Genomic DNA, 13446 nt, shown 5'->3' with positions numbered 1-13446 from the left:
CCTGTCAAAAAGGTTGTGACACAGTATCACCAAAGATGACTGGGGCCTGACTGGCTGGGAAGACAACAGTAGGGCCCTGCTCAAGTGTCAGCTAATATTTATTTGTGACATTGACGGTCCCTTTGACGTTTCATGTGAACAGCCTGAGAAAACCTATCAAGTAAGATATGACATTCAAGTAAGACTTTACCCTATCATAAAAAAGGAATACTTCCAGCTCGCCTTGCACATTGACAGTTTCAGTGGGGTCATCTCTGCCCATTCAGGTCAACCCATTGTTTTGCTCCTGGGAGAAAGTTCATGCCTCGTTCACACCTACTAAAATGCTAATTACTAACTGGCTGAAGTAGGAGAACAAAATGCCAAAGGTAACTTTTTAAAAGTTACCTTTGTAATATTTATAACACATCCAACTTCACCATTGAATTGGATTCTTAACAACTATTAAAAATAATTGTTTAATTATATTTCTAGCAGTTTCCGAAATAAAGGATTATTATTTAATAATCATCCCAGTGCTTTCTTATAGATCAGCCAAACCTGCTACAATGAAAATAGCTTTGAGGGCATTTTCACTATAAGGGCATAGTTAACATTAAACATGTACATTTCCAACTTTTAAATACCCTGCACCCTTCCTTTATGGGCAGTTAGGTCTACTCAAGGGTGGTTTATAAATATTTAAAAGCAAGGTTTAGACCTGTCAAAAGAGGGGATTATCCATTGGAGTATCAATGCTACAACTTCAAAGAATTCAAAATGCAGCAGCAAGGCTACTTCTGTAGCTTAAGATTCATGACCACATTTTGCAGGCTTTGAATGCTCTACACTTGCTGCTTGATGCAAGATGATACCTTTAAACCACTGTGCATAAAACACAAGGCAACAAATGGAAAAGCACCATGATTTTTGCACATGAAATTAAGAAGATATTCCCAGAAAAAGATTCAACACTTCAAATTAACTCTCTGGTTGCTCGGCACAAATGCAGGCAGGGCTTACTTTAGAGGCAATGTGTGAAGTATTTTTGCAGCATACAAACTGCAAAAATGTAAGTGTAAGCGTAGACGTTGCTCTATCAAACAGACGGACTACAGGCTTGGGTTAATTGTCTTTGTATTGTGTTTATTTCTTAGATATGTTTTTGATTATGGTGGTTACTCTAGTTTTAATGTTCTTCTTGTCTTTGTCTTCTTTTCTTTCCTCTCTAGGAGATGTCTCTGTTCCTCTCACTTTGCTTCCTGCTTGTACAGGGGTGCCTCGGTGGAAAGAGAGAACAAGAAAAACCCAGTTTTCAGGTAAGTGGATTATTATACTAGGGGACTGGTTCAGCAGGGAAGGGAGGGGGTGTGTACGTGAGGGAGGGGCCACACCAGTGTCACAATTGTCAAGCATGCATGTGTGTTTGTGACAGTGCGTTCTTCCTGGCCTCGTTACCCACCCCTTCTTTCTATAGGGTCAGGTCTTCTGATGCTTCCCTCACCCTCTCCCCTCTTTCCCTAATGGGAGATTTGGACAATAAATGAGCCTGTACCTTGTGCAGCCACGTCCCTACAGGGACGTGGCAAGATTTTAGGTAGTCAGGCTCCTCCGGTATCACTCTCGGTCCTCCCCTGTCAGCTGTGCTTTTTCAGTCTTCCTTCTTCCTCGTGTCGTCTTTCTCAGTTTTTTTCTCTTCAGTGTCACTCTCACTCTGTGTATCGTGATTCCTCTCCTCCTCCTGTTTCTATGGTTTTCCTCCCTCCTCTCGCCATCGCTCTGCTCCTCACTCTCTCCCTGCTCCTCTCGTCTCCCCGCCGTCCTTCTCCTCTCCTCCGATTCCCTCTATGTCGGGCCGACTCCGGAAGTGTTCTGAGGTTTCCGCTTCTTTGCCTTCGAAGGTGCCCCGGTGGCGCCTTCCAGTCTCTTCTGTTGTGGTTGTCTCGTCAACTGTTGTTGCCGGTGGCAAACGAGTAACGGCGTCCCCATTATAATAAGAACACAGCACAGGGAAGATACCACACCAATTTAGAATAACAGAGTAAATTTTAATAAATTATTTGACACCAAAATTTAAAAAATGACAACAATCCGGAGATGTGAAATTTTAAAGGTTTAGATTAAAAGAACAAAGCCCCAACTGTGGTTATCAGGTGATGCTGGACCAAAACAAAGTCACAAGTTCAGTGCGTCCTTGATGGAGCATGAGTCAGATACCAGGACCAGATTAGGCCAGCTGAACAAAGTATCTTAAATCCTGGTTCCTGCATCGAGGATGTGTCATGCACAGGCAGTTCTGAAGAGCTGATGGGCTGCGATGCGAGGTCCTGCAGTGACGATGCATCACACAGTGGTAGTTCTGAGGAGCTGCGATGTGAGGAACTGCGTCGAGATACGTCATGCAGCTGCAATTCTGTTGAGCCGCAGGGCAATGTGTCATGCTGCATCAGTTCTGCTGAGACGTCAGCTGGGCAGTCAGAGCACTTTCAGGCCTACTTCCAAGGGTCCAGGACCGAGGTGACACCACACTCATAGCAGGTAGAGTCCACGTGCAGGGTTCAAGGTGGTTGGAGCCTTTTAATTCCCTGAGGCCCTGATAAGGAGGCAATCCAACTAACCCGTGAGGCCACTCCTGGCACTGGATCAAGATGCAGGTCCAGTCCTCCTCATTCCTGCACCAGAGCAGCAGTGCAGCAAGGCAGCAGAGTAGCTATCCTTCATGCAGCAGAGCAGTACTTCCTATGAGTCTTACACAGGTCCAGAAGTGTACTGAAAAATGGGTCTAGGGTCCTATTTGTATACACACTGCTTTCTTTGAAGTAGGAGACATTTCTAGAGATTCCCTTTGAAGTGCTTGGAATTTACTGCCTCCCTACACTGGTTTTAGCCTATCTGCAACCACAATGGGCAAGTGTGAAGTTCTTTGTGTGAAGGCATGGCACCGCCTATTGACTTGTAAGTGGGCTGTGCCCAGTTCTGCCCCCCCCCTAAACTGATGGGCCATTCAGGCCCCCATTATCTCTCTACTGTATGACTGGCTACTACCAACAACACCCAGTCATGTGACTCAAGAACAGGCTGCAAGCACCAAATAGAGTAGAAAAATGCCAAATTTCTAAAAGTGCCATTTTCAAATTTGTGACTGAAAATCTGACATTAACATAAAACAGACCCTCCAGCATTTTGCGATTTCACGATTCACAAAATAATCACGAAATCAGCTGAGGAGCGCGATGGCTGCAATATTTATCTTTGTGGGTGCAAAATAGGTCTGAGGCACATAGTAAAAAATTGTGACATCTTGTTGGCTGTACGCGCACACATCATTACGTGGCGCCTTCCAGCTGTAATAGCTCAGTCAATGTACTCTGTATAATGCAAATGCTAGCCGAGAAAATGTTGCGTTATTTCTATCCATTCGAAGCACATTTTTCCTTATGAATTTGCACCTCCGCCATCCTTATGCCCAAAGCCGAGCTAATGGCAAATATTTCCTGCTGTGTTTAAGCTTGTATCCTGCTGGATACATGATAAGGTCCTAAAAGCTTTGACACTGCCTGCTTTCAGATGCATTCACAGTTATCGCTGCAGCAACAGAGCAGCGCTTCTTTGTGCATCTCATTGACTCTGGTGTGCTGCCTTAAACTGTCTGAGTCAAGGCTATGTTTTAATGCCATAGATGAGCTATTCAGACACCAGAATAACCACATTTTAAAAGCCACCCTGTACCACTTCATTGCCACAGATGTCCTTCACATATGGCAAGGGCCGTAATTCAGTTTAAGAGCCGTAATTCAGTTTAAAAGCTCTCTTTGATAAGCTTAGTGTCAGACTCTGAAATGACAGGGAGACATTTTTTCCTTTCGTTTGCAGAACGTAGTGCAAATTAACCATTTGAACACAGGAGTACTGAATGAATTTAGAACTCATTTTTTTCTTGCCAGCTTAATAGGGTTTATAACTTGTTTGTATTGTAACCAGGAAAGCACTGGACGACATCAATGCCAGGCACAGACGGATTAATTTACAGAAGCCACTGTACAATAAAGTCAATTGGCTTATTTTATTTATTTTGACAGATTTTGAGCATTTCTTTTTACTCTGTCCCAAGGCTGCACTTTGAAAGGGAAATGTGTCCGAAAAAGACAATACTTTCAGCAATGTGTTTTTCTTTTTTGGATCCATTTCACAGGGGAACAAGTGAAGGAAAGGAGAGGAAAAAAGAGGGTAAGAGCCATTTCCCAAAGTCACGGTTTTCAGCAGGTGAGGAGGAGTGAAATACAAACAGAATGAGGGAACAAACAATGAGAAAGAGAGAGCTGCCAGTGGAAAATTCTGCTAAATCAGTTTCCACTTAAAGGAATGATGACAAGTAAAATAAAATGCCACAATAATGCCGCAAAATGACATTTTTGTGCCACAAAATGACCCTTATTGCGCCGCAAAATTTGTGAATCTATGTCGCAATATCCTGGGGGGTCTGAATAAAGAGGATTTTAAATTACAGTGTCTCAGACACCAAATATGAATTTACTACCTGCTTCCCCCCTTTTTATTTTTTTACTACCAGGACATGTGAAACTTAAAAGTAGGTGTCCCACCTTATAATTACAATACACACTACACTGTGAGTTGTCTAGGCCTACCTTAGGGGTGAGATATATGTAATAAAACAAGAGTTTAATGATTGGCAAGGGGGCTGTTTTGCCATATTGAATTAGCAGTTTAAAGCATGGCAGGGTTGCAGCATGATTTAAAGGGCTACTTAACTGGGTGGCACAATAAGTGTCGCAGGCCCACTAGTCACATTTAATTCATGAGCCCTAGGTATATGAGATAACCCTTTACTATGGGGGTATATAAGTAAATGAAATATGGTGTAAAAAGTTGTACTGTGTTTACTGGAGTGAGTACAAACACTTTAGCACTAGTTAGTATTGGCAAAGTGCACAGAGTCGTAAGGCCAGCAAAAATGAATTCAGAAAAATAGGAAGGCTGTGGGAAAAGATCACCCTAAAGCTGACAGGTCTAACAGATACAATACTAAATCTTGTGCAACAGTAACAACAATTAACAGGTACATTTTCCCTAGACTGGAAACTGCATGAAAGTAGTCAGTATAACAACTTAATTTATTGTGCATTTAGTGTACCTCAATATAGAGTTTTCCACTTCCACAAGGATGTCAGATAACTCTCTAAGAGATGAACTGGAATTTTGAATCTATCTTCCATAATAAACTTTTTTATTTTCTAGTAATCATTTTATACATAAGGTTTGTGCTTCCACTATCGTCGTACGGCTGCTGGATTTCCAGTTTTAGTCCAACATTTTGCAAACCACCGAAGACTTGTGTAAAAATAATTCAGTCCAGGGGTGAAACTTTCTTTTAAAGTGGTGTACAGTTTATCTGCTGTAGAGGTAATTATGTGCAAGTCACCTCAATTATAATTTCCATGTAAAAAGATGTTAAAAGTTGCTGTATGCATAATATGTTCAACAGTAAAATATACTGGTTGACTGGCAACAAGGAATTCTTTAGGCTATCATTCTCCAACGTGCCCAATCTAATGTGAACACGTCCATGTTCACAATGAAAAGGACAACTGACCAAAAGCCATTATAGAAGATGAGCAGTGTTGAATGTAGCACTGCTTACATCTTGTGAACAGAATGAAGCAACCAGTTAAGCCAGGAGTGCTTGGGCATCAAAGTCACATTGGTCCCCAGTCTGTAGATCAAATCTCCACTGATCTCTTTTTTGCAACTTGTGTTCTCATTAGACCGAATAGTTAGTATGCTCCTTTCGGAGAGTCCTCTTTTTATGCTGGAGGCCATACAGGAGGGTGGAGTCACACAAAAATGAAATGATCACATTATATTCAAAAATAATTAATTAACATGTGTACTTTCAAAGTTTATGTTCAGAAGTGAACAGTACATGTTTGCTTGAATTTAACATATTGTTCTATGAGATGGGCACTTTCTTTTTAAATTATATGGTTGATTCAGTAGGAAGCATCAGGTACATATCAGGCTTCCCCTTGGTTCCCCTGTTGCGACCCTTTTTCTGTGTTTCCTATTCATCCAATTTTTCATGCCCATCTTTCCTTTCTTACATCAGCTTCTCCCTTTTGTTTTCCTTCAAAATATGTGCTTTTTCTCAGCAGGCAACTTTACTATATTTTCCTTATTCTCAACATGTTTACTCCTTCTGCTTTTCCTCAGTTATGTTTCTTTCTGTTTTTCCTGAACTTCTGCTTTACCTTCTCTCTATTCTCACCTCCAATAAGCTTTTGCTCTTTCTTTTTCACTAAGTACATCTTTCGCTCATTGGTACACGCTTGACAAGCATTAAATCTATTTGTTTCTATGTCCTTTAAAATCATGACCATTCTTGATTGTTGTCTCATCATGCTCCAGTTGCTTCTCTTTTCTCCTGACTTCAGTTATCTCCAATTCTTACCTGCATGGATTCCAGTTTCCCTTTGTAATATGTCTCCTGCTTACATTGCTTTTCAATCTCCCTCTATCATAGCATATGTTCTGTCTTATTCTCACATCTTAGTACTTTTTAAAATAGATGCTTTTTCTAACTTTCTTTTGTCAACACCCCATTCCTGATGATTTTGTTATTCGATACAACTGTGTAAGTTGTTCAAAACTATTAATCCAGGGTATATGTTTGTTAATTTTGTTTTTGAACTGTAGCTCTGATTTATTTAACTGAGGACTGTAAATCCATGTTTTGTACCTTTCACAATCCAACTTTTACAGATTGTGGAAAGGATTTTTAGACTTCTGACAACCAGACGGATAACAATGGAGAAGAGTAACTTTAGACTCCACCTTCTATACATCATTGAAATGCATTTATGTATAATCTATACATTTATTGTTCATTTAACTTAATTAAATTGTGTGTTCATTCAAATTAAAATTGTGGTAGGTCCCCACTTCTTAGCCAGTCCAGGAATCATAGATAGCTATACTAAGCTGAATAATAGCTAATGTAACCCCATTAACTGAATATACTTACACTTTAATACTAATCATTGACTGCTGAGGATTAACAATACTGTAATGTGTTTCCATTTTGAGTCTCGAGCTAGCATTGCCTGACATGGCTGTAGCTGAGCATTTCACACTTTACAAGCTGCCAATGTGCTGCAGTTGTGTTATCGGGTTCCTAGTTAGCTAGAGAAAGGTGTATTGTTATATATTAGACAACTGTTTTCCAACCTGTGGTCTGCGAACCCCCAGGGGTCTGTGACACATTACCAGGGGGTCCGCAGGCCTGGGACGACAGAAAGATACTTCTCCAGCTGGGGCCTGACAGAAACACTTGCATGTTTTTATTTGTGCAGCAATTGTAAAAGCACGTCAAAGTTCCCTGCTGGACAGAGATGGGAGTTTTGTCTAGTGGCAGTTTCTAAAGGTAGGCAGATGATTAATATGCCTGATACAGAAAATAGGTATCATGCAAAGAAAATTATTTTATGTCCATAGCACAGTGGGTTACTGCTTCGGTCACAGAGACTATTTTGTTCCTGTGCAGTTCATAAGTTACAATCGTATTCCAACACAGTGAGCAATGAATTGCCAAAGAGTTGCATGCAAGCTCCATGGCACAAATTAGAAGGTTTGTTATTTTCCCCGCCTTTCATTATCCTTATGCTGCTAAAAAAAGGTTTGCTTGCGTAGAAATGGATTCTTATTAAAGTCAACGCTAACCACTGTGTTATTTCCTGAATCCTGAAATTGTGCTGCTCCAGACCAAGCACTCTTAGAAAAAGCCTACCATTGTGAATGTCATGTGAGTTCTACACCTTGTAGTCTCCGGAAAAGTGCTCCAAAACCCTACACTGGTATGTGAGGTGCTATAAAACAAATGAATTACATGTGACAGAGAGGCTATGGAAGTCCTTATGGTTTTACTTCCTTTCCCCAAAACATATTTATGTGAAAATACTTTCTCAGATCTTATGTATCTAAAAATTAAAAACAGAAATCGCTTGGGAAATGTAGAATCTGACCAGAGAAGTCAGCTTTCCTAAATTAAACCATATAATGAAAAGTTAGTCACCAAGATGCAGCAGCAAACTTCTCATTAAATTGTTTTGATTTCTGCATATGTTTTCAATTTGAAATAATTATATCATTAGTAATTTGAGTATTTGTTTGGTGTGTACTTGTCTGTGTATTTTTGTGTGAATTACTGTTTTAATGTTTGAAATGTAAATTGTACAAATTGTTTGGGGTTCCCCGGCTTTCAGTAGTGTTTCAATGGGGGTCCTCAGGAGTCGAAAGGTTGGGAACCGCTGTATTAGACTGTTAGTGAGGCTGGCGAAGAGAAAAGCTGGCAGCAGACATGAAGAGATGATGGTGAAAGGAACCTCCTATACCCGGCACTAGGAAGATGCAACTCTCAAGGGCAAGCAGATGTGTGTCTAATTGTGTCGGAATGGGACTCTGGAGAGTCTACCAGTTCCCAGCAAATGCTGACACGGGACTGGTCTTGAACTGTGGGAGTGAGATATTCATGTTCCTGAAACTTCGACTGTACTTTTAATTAGTGCTCTATAGTTATGACCAGACCCTACCATGATTTAGAACAGAGAAAACCTTTCTGTTTGGCTTTTCCCCCCGAGTGGAAATCATTATGCTAAACACTCTTTAGTTTCCTCTGAACTTCTACTGAGGTTCATAGATTGCTGACATCTTCTTTCCTTCCTCTTTAGATATACCCGACTCTCTTACATTATTTAATCTAGACAGTGTGGGTTTCTTTATGAAACACATTTGATTAATTTGCATTCTTTACATAGTGTTCGTTGCTATTCTGTACTTTATAATACTTGAGCAACTGAATATTATGGCTGCATTAATATACTTTCTGAACCATTCCCAAATTTGCTAATTGATGATTGACTGACAACTTCAAAAATAAATCTTCATTGTTGTAATACCATCCTCTCTGTCATCACTGTGAAGTTGTCCGAGTTCTTGATATTCGAAAAGTTGTCCGGGTTTACTTTATTTGAAATGTATTTTCGATGTTAGCTACCCCTCAACACTTAAAGTCAGCAACCAAAGGTCCACATGATCAGTGGGGGATTTTGTCAAGAGATTGAGGTTCAAAATATTCCCACTCCATCAACAGTGTTATTATGTGGTATTTTCTCCATTTCCATTCAAACAGCAGTCACACTGGGAGAAGATGCTTCATCCTTTGGTGGCATTTCATTTCTCAACATGCAAACCTAACAGGGACTATTTAATCATGATCACATCGCATATATCTCATTTGATACACCTGTTTAAAAACTGTATACATTGATGAAAACAATTAATCCCCCAAAAATCTTGTTATATTTATCTTTGAGTTGGAGCTCGGATTTATTTAACTGACTGGCCATATGGGTTAATAGTTTTCCCAAGTCAGGGAGTACATTATTCATTTCTACAGCAGTCATGCTGGCAGGTGACAGTTTGCCCTTTATGCAGCAATTTAGTCAGGCTGGAGGTGCTTCCCGGCGTATTTGGACCACGGTGGTAGCGCCGCGGTCGCACCGCCGGGGCCGGCGGTATACGGCCATTTTAGCCCCGGCAGTGATAATCCGCCAGGTCAGCGCTGCAAGTAGCGCTGCCCTGGGGATTATGACTCCCCTACCGCCAGCCTGTTTCTGGCGGTTTGCACCGCCAGGAAGAGGCTGGCGGTAAGGGGACTCAGGGGGCCCCTGGGGGCCCCCAGGCAGAGCCCCATCATGCATTTCACTGCCCGAATTTTGGGCAGTGAAATGCGCGACGGGTGCTACTGCACCCGCTGCACATCAGCATTGCCGCCGGCTCAAATACAAGCCGGCAGCAATGTTGATGTGACTTTTCCGCTGGGCCAGCAGACGGTAACTCTGTTACCGTCCGCTGGCCCAGCGGAAATGTCAAAATAGGGAGCCAGCCATACCGCCAGCAATGTATTCTATGTACAGTATTCTGGCGCCCGTTGTAATGACCCCCACTGTCTTGGAATGCATCTACCACAAGGTGTAGGCAAGCATCCCTTGCAGTAACCCTACAGAATTACAAGCGTTTAGTCAGATATCTGCCTACTGTATGAGAAAAAAATGAAATCCCCACTCAAGCAGTCACTATATATCTGGTATACTCGGATATGCAGCCCCTCAGTGAACAACAGCAATGGACTGCTTTTCACTTTATAAAGCATGAACATTCTGAAAGTTGTTAAATGGGCAAGCATTTATTTAAACCTTAACGAAAGGAACGGTAAAGAAGCCATGAAGGTGTTCTGCACAACTTATTTTGAGTCCCATCTTCATTTTTAAAGACATCTTGCACTAATCATGTGACAATATGAGAAACTGCAAAATTCAAAAAAGTGTATTTCGTTAACATGCAGAAGCGTTTTACCCTAGTACACCAGATTATATCACTACATCGAGAGGCATTTATTAGAAGTGATATTCTTCAAACATGAACTTAGAAACGTTCATGCCAACTCCGTCCTGACAACAATGCTCATAGTGAATCAAGAGGCAAGTCATTTGTCAGGCACACACTCTGTGTGCCCTAGCTTGTTATTATAATGGGAACAACATTATAGTTTGTTAAATCACGCACAAGTGAAGGTGTTGTACACATGCATCATGAACTCATATATTTCATGGTTGTAGGAAGCTGGCTCTGTATATACTATATTAAAATGAGATATAGTGTGCACAGAGTCCAGGGGTCCCCAGAGGCTTGACAGAGGCTGAAATAGATAATACTAAAGCTCTATTTGTGGTAGTGTGGTCGAGCAGTTAGGCTTATCAGAGGGTAGTGTTAAGCATTTGTTGTACACACACATGCAATAGAAAAAACACACACTCAATGACTTAACTCCAGATCAATAGGATTTTATATGGAAAAAAAAGTTTTGTTAATTTATTTCTAGAACCACAAGATTCAGTTTGCAGGTAAGTACATGAAATAAAAGGTACTTTGCATATATATGATCAGGACTTTGAATATAATCGACAATGTATACAATTGTTCTTAAAATGGCAAAAAGCTATTTTAAAAGTGGACACAATGCACTTTTTCAACAGTTCCGGAGGAAAGAAAAGATAGTACAGTTTTGAAGGTAAGTATTCAACTTACAGTTCTTATCTCCGGGGTTTAGGTAGTCCATCGTTGGGGGCTCAAGTTAACGCCAAACACCCACCACCAGCAACACTGGCCGGTCGGGTGCAGAGGTCAAAGAGGAACCAAATTAATGTGGGCTCCTATGGAGACAGGGGGTACTGGGAATCCGGTGAGCCAGCAGGTAAGCATCTGAGACTCAGAGGGTAGACCAGGGGGGATTAGAAGAGCAATGGAGGGGCCACAAGTAGGCACCAAACACACACCTTCAGCGGCACAGGGGCAGCCGGGTGCAGGGTGCAAACAGGACATCCGGTTTCCAATGCTGTTCTGTGAGGAGACCCCGGGGGTCACTCAGAGGCTGCAGGAGAGGTCCAGGGGGGTGTCTCGGGCACACCACCTGGATATGGGCCGTGGGCATCTGGTGCACAGGGGTCAGGACTCATGCATCTGGAGTGAGGTGGGAGTCCTTGGTTGTAAGTTTCTTCAGACAGAGCCGCTGTCCTCGGGACTTCATGGTCCTTTTTGGTGCAGGGCAGTCCTCTAGAGTTGGCAGAGGTCGCTGGGCCCGCTGGATGCGTCACTGGTCTTTTTGCAGGTTCTCTGAAGCAGGAGACAGGCTGGTAGGGCTGGGGCCAAAGTAGTCGTCGTCTTCCTTCTTCTCTGCTGGGGGTTTCAGATTATCAGTCCTTCTTCTTCCTGTTGGACGCCAGGAGTATGGTGAGCTGGGTTTGGGGAAGCCCTTAAATACAGGTTCTAGGGGCATTACAGGGGTCAGAGGGCAGTAGCCAATGGCAACTGTCTCTGAGGGTGGCTACACCCTCCTTGTGTCCACTCCCTTTGGGGAGGGGGGGCACATTCCCATCCCTATTAGTCCCTGTCCTCCAAACCAAGATGGAGGTGGCCACTTCAGCTTTGGACACCTTAGGGGTGGTCCCAGCTGAAGTGGTCACTCCTCCTTGTTTTTCTTAAGTTTCCCGCCGAACTGGCCGCCAAAAGTGAGGGCTTGTCCAGGGGGTGGGCATCTCCACTAGCTGGACTGCCCTGGGGCACTGTAACCTGAGTCCTGAGCCTTTGAGGCTCACCCCCAGGTGTTACAGTTCCTGCAGGGGAGAGGTGTGAAGCACCTCCACCCAGAGCAGGCTTTGTTTCTGGCCTCAGAGTGCACAAAGGTCTTCACCCCATGGGGTCAGAAACGCGTCTGCCAGGGGCAGGCTGGCACAGACCAGTCCGTCCTACACTAGAGGATTGGGTAAAATACAGGGGGCATCTCTAAGATGCCCTCTGTGTGCATGTTTTAATAAATCCCACACTGGCATTAGTGGGGGGTTATTGTGCACGGAAGTTTGATTCCAAACTTCCCAGTCAGTATTCAGTGTAGCCATTATGGAACTGTGGAGTTCATTTTGACAAATTCCCAGACCATATACTTAATATGGCCACACTGCACTTACAATGTCTAAGAATGGACTTAGACACTGTAGGGGCATATTGCTCATGCAGCTATGCCCTGACCTGTGGTATAGTGCACCCTGCCTTAGGGCTGCAAGGCATGCTAGAGGGTGACTTACCTATGCAACAGGCAATATTTTGTGGCATGGCACCCTGAGGGGGATGCCATGTCGACTTTGTCTTTTTTCCCCCCCAGCACACACAAGCTGCAATGGCAGTGTGCATGTGTTAGGTGAGGGGTCCCTTAGGGTGGCACAACACATGCTGCAGCCCTTAGTGGCCCTCCCTGGTCACAGGGTCCTTGCTACTACTGGTACCTTTTACAAGGTACTTATATGTATGCCAGAGGTTTGCCAATTGTGGAAACAATGGTACATTTTAAGGGAAAGAACACTGGTGCTTGGGCCTGGTTAGCAGGATCCCAGAAAACTCTCAGTCAAGTCAGCATCAAGATCAGGCAAAAAGTGGTGGGGGTAACTGCAACAAGTTCCAGTTTCCTGCAATGGTGCTCACATATGTGTTAATGAAGACAAAGTGAAATCAAGCAATTGCCTAGGATCACACAATTTGATCAAGTGGGCAAAACGGGATTCATCTACAGTTTTCTGGTTTCACATTGTGCAATTCAGCTACTAGATGAGTATCTCACATTTTGCATCAAAAGGTAATTTCTTTGTCGCATGAGATTAGAGTATGAGTGGCAGGCAGAAGCCACATGAAGCCATGGTTAATTTCCGCACCCACGCACATGCTTCGCTTCCCCCTGGACCCACTTTACAGCTCCCGACCCTCATGCTGGTGGCATCAATGAGGCCCTCATGGAAGCCTTAGACCATACTTTCTGGTCCCTCGAGAAATGTAGACAGTATCTAT

General features: G+C 42.8%; 1 protein-coding gene across 2 annotated transcripts in view; it reads right to left on the bottom strand.

Annotated features, from left to right (window-relative positions):
* LOC138284672 (uncharacterized) overlaps positions 1-13446 on the bottom strand; it is a 215988-nt gene that overhangs the window by 149346 nt on the left and 53196 nt on the right. The window lies entirely within an intron of this gene.

Source organism: Pleurodeles waltl, chromosome 3_1, assembly GCF_031143425.1.
Source record: "Pleurodeles waltl isolate 20211129_DDA chromosome 3_1, aPleWal1.hap1.20221129, whole genome shotgun sequence".
Lineage (NCBI taxonomy): Eukaryota > Metazoa > Chordata > Amphibia > Caudata > Salamandridae > Pleurodeles > Pleurodeles waltl.
The sequence above is the reverse complement of the archived record's forward strand: the minus strand, read 5'-3'. Positions and strand labels throughout refer to the sequence as shown.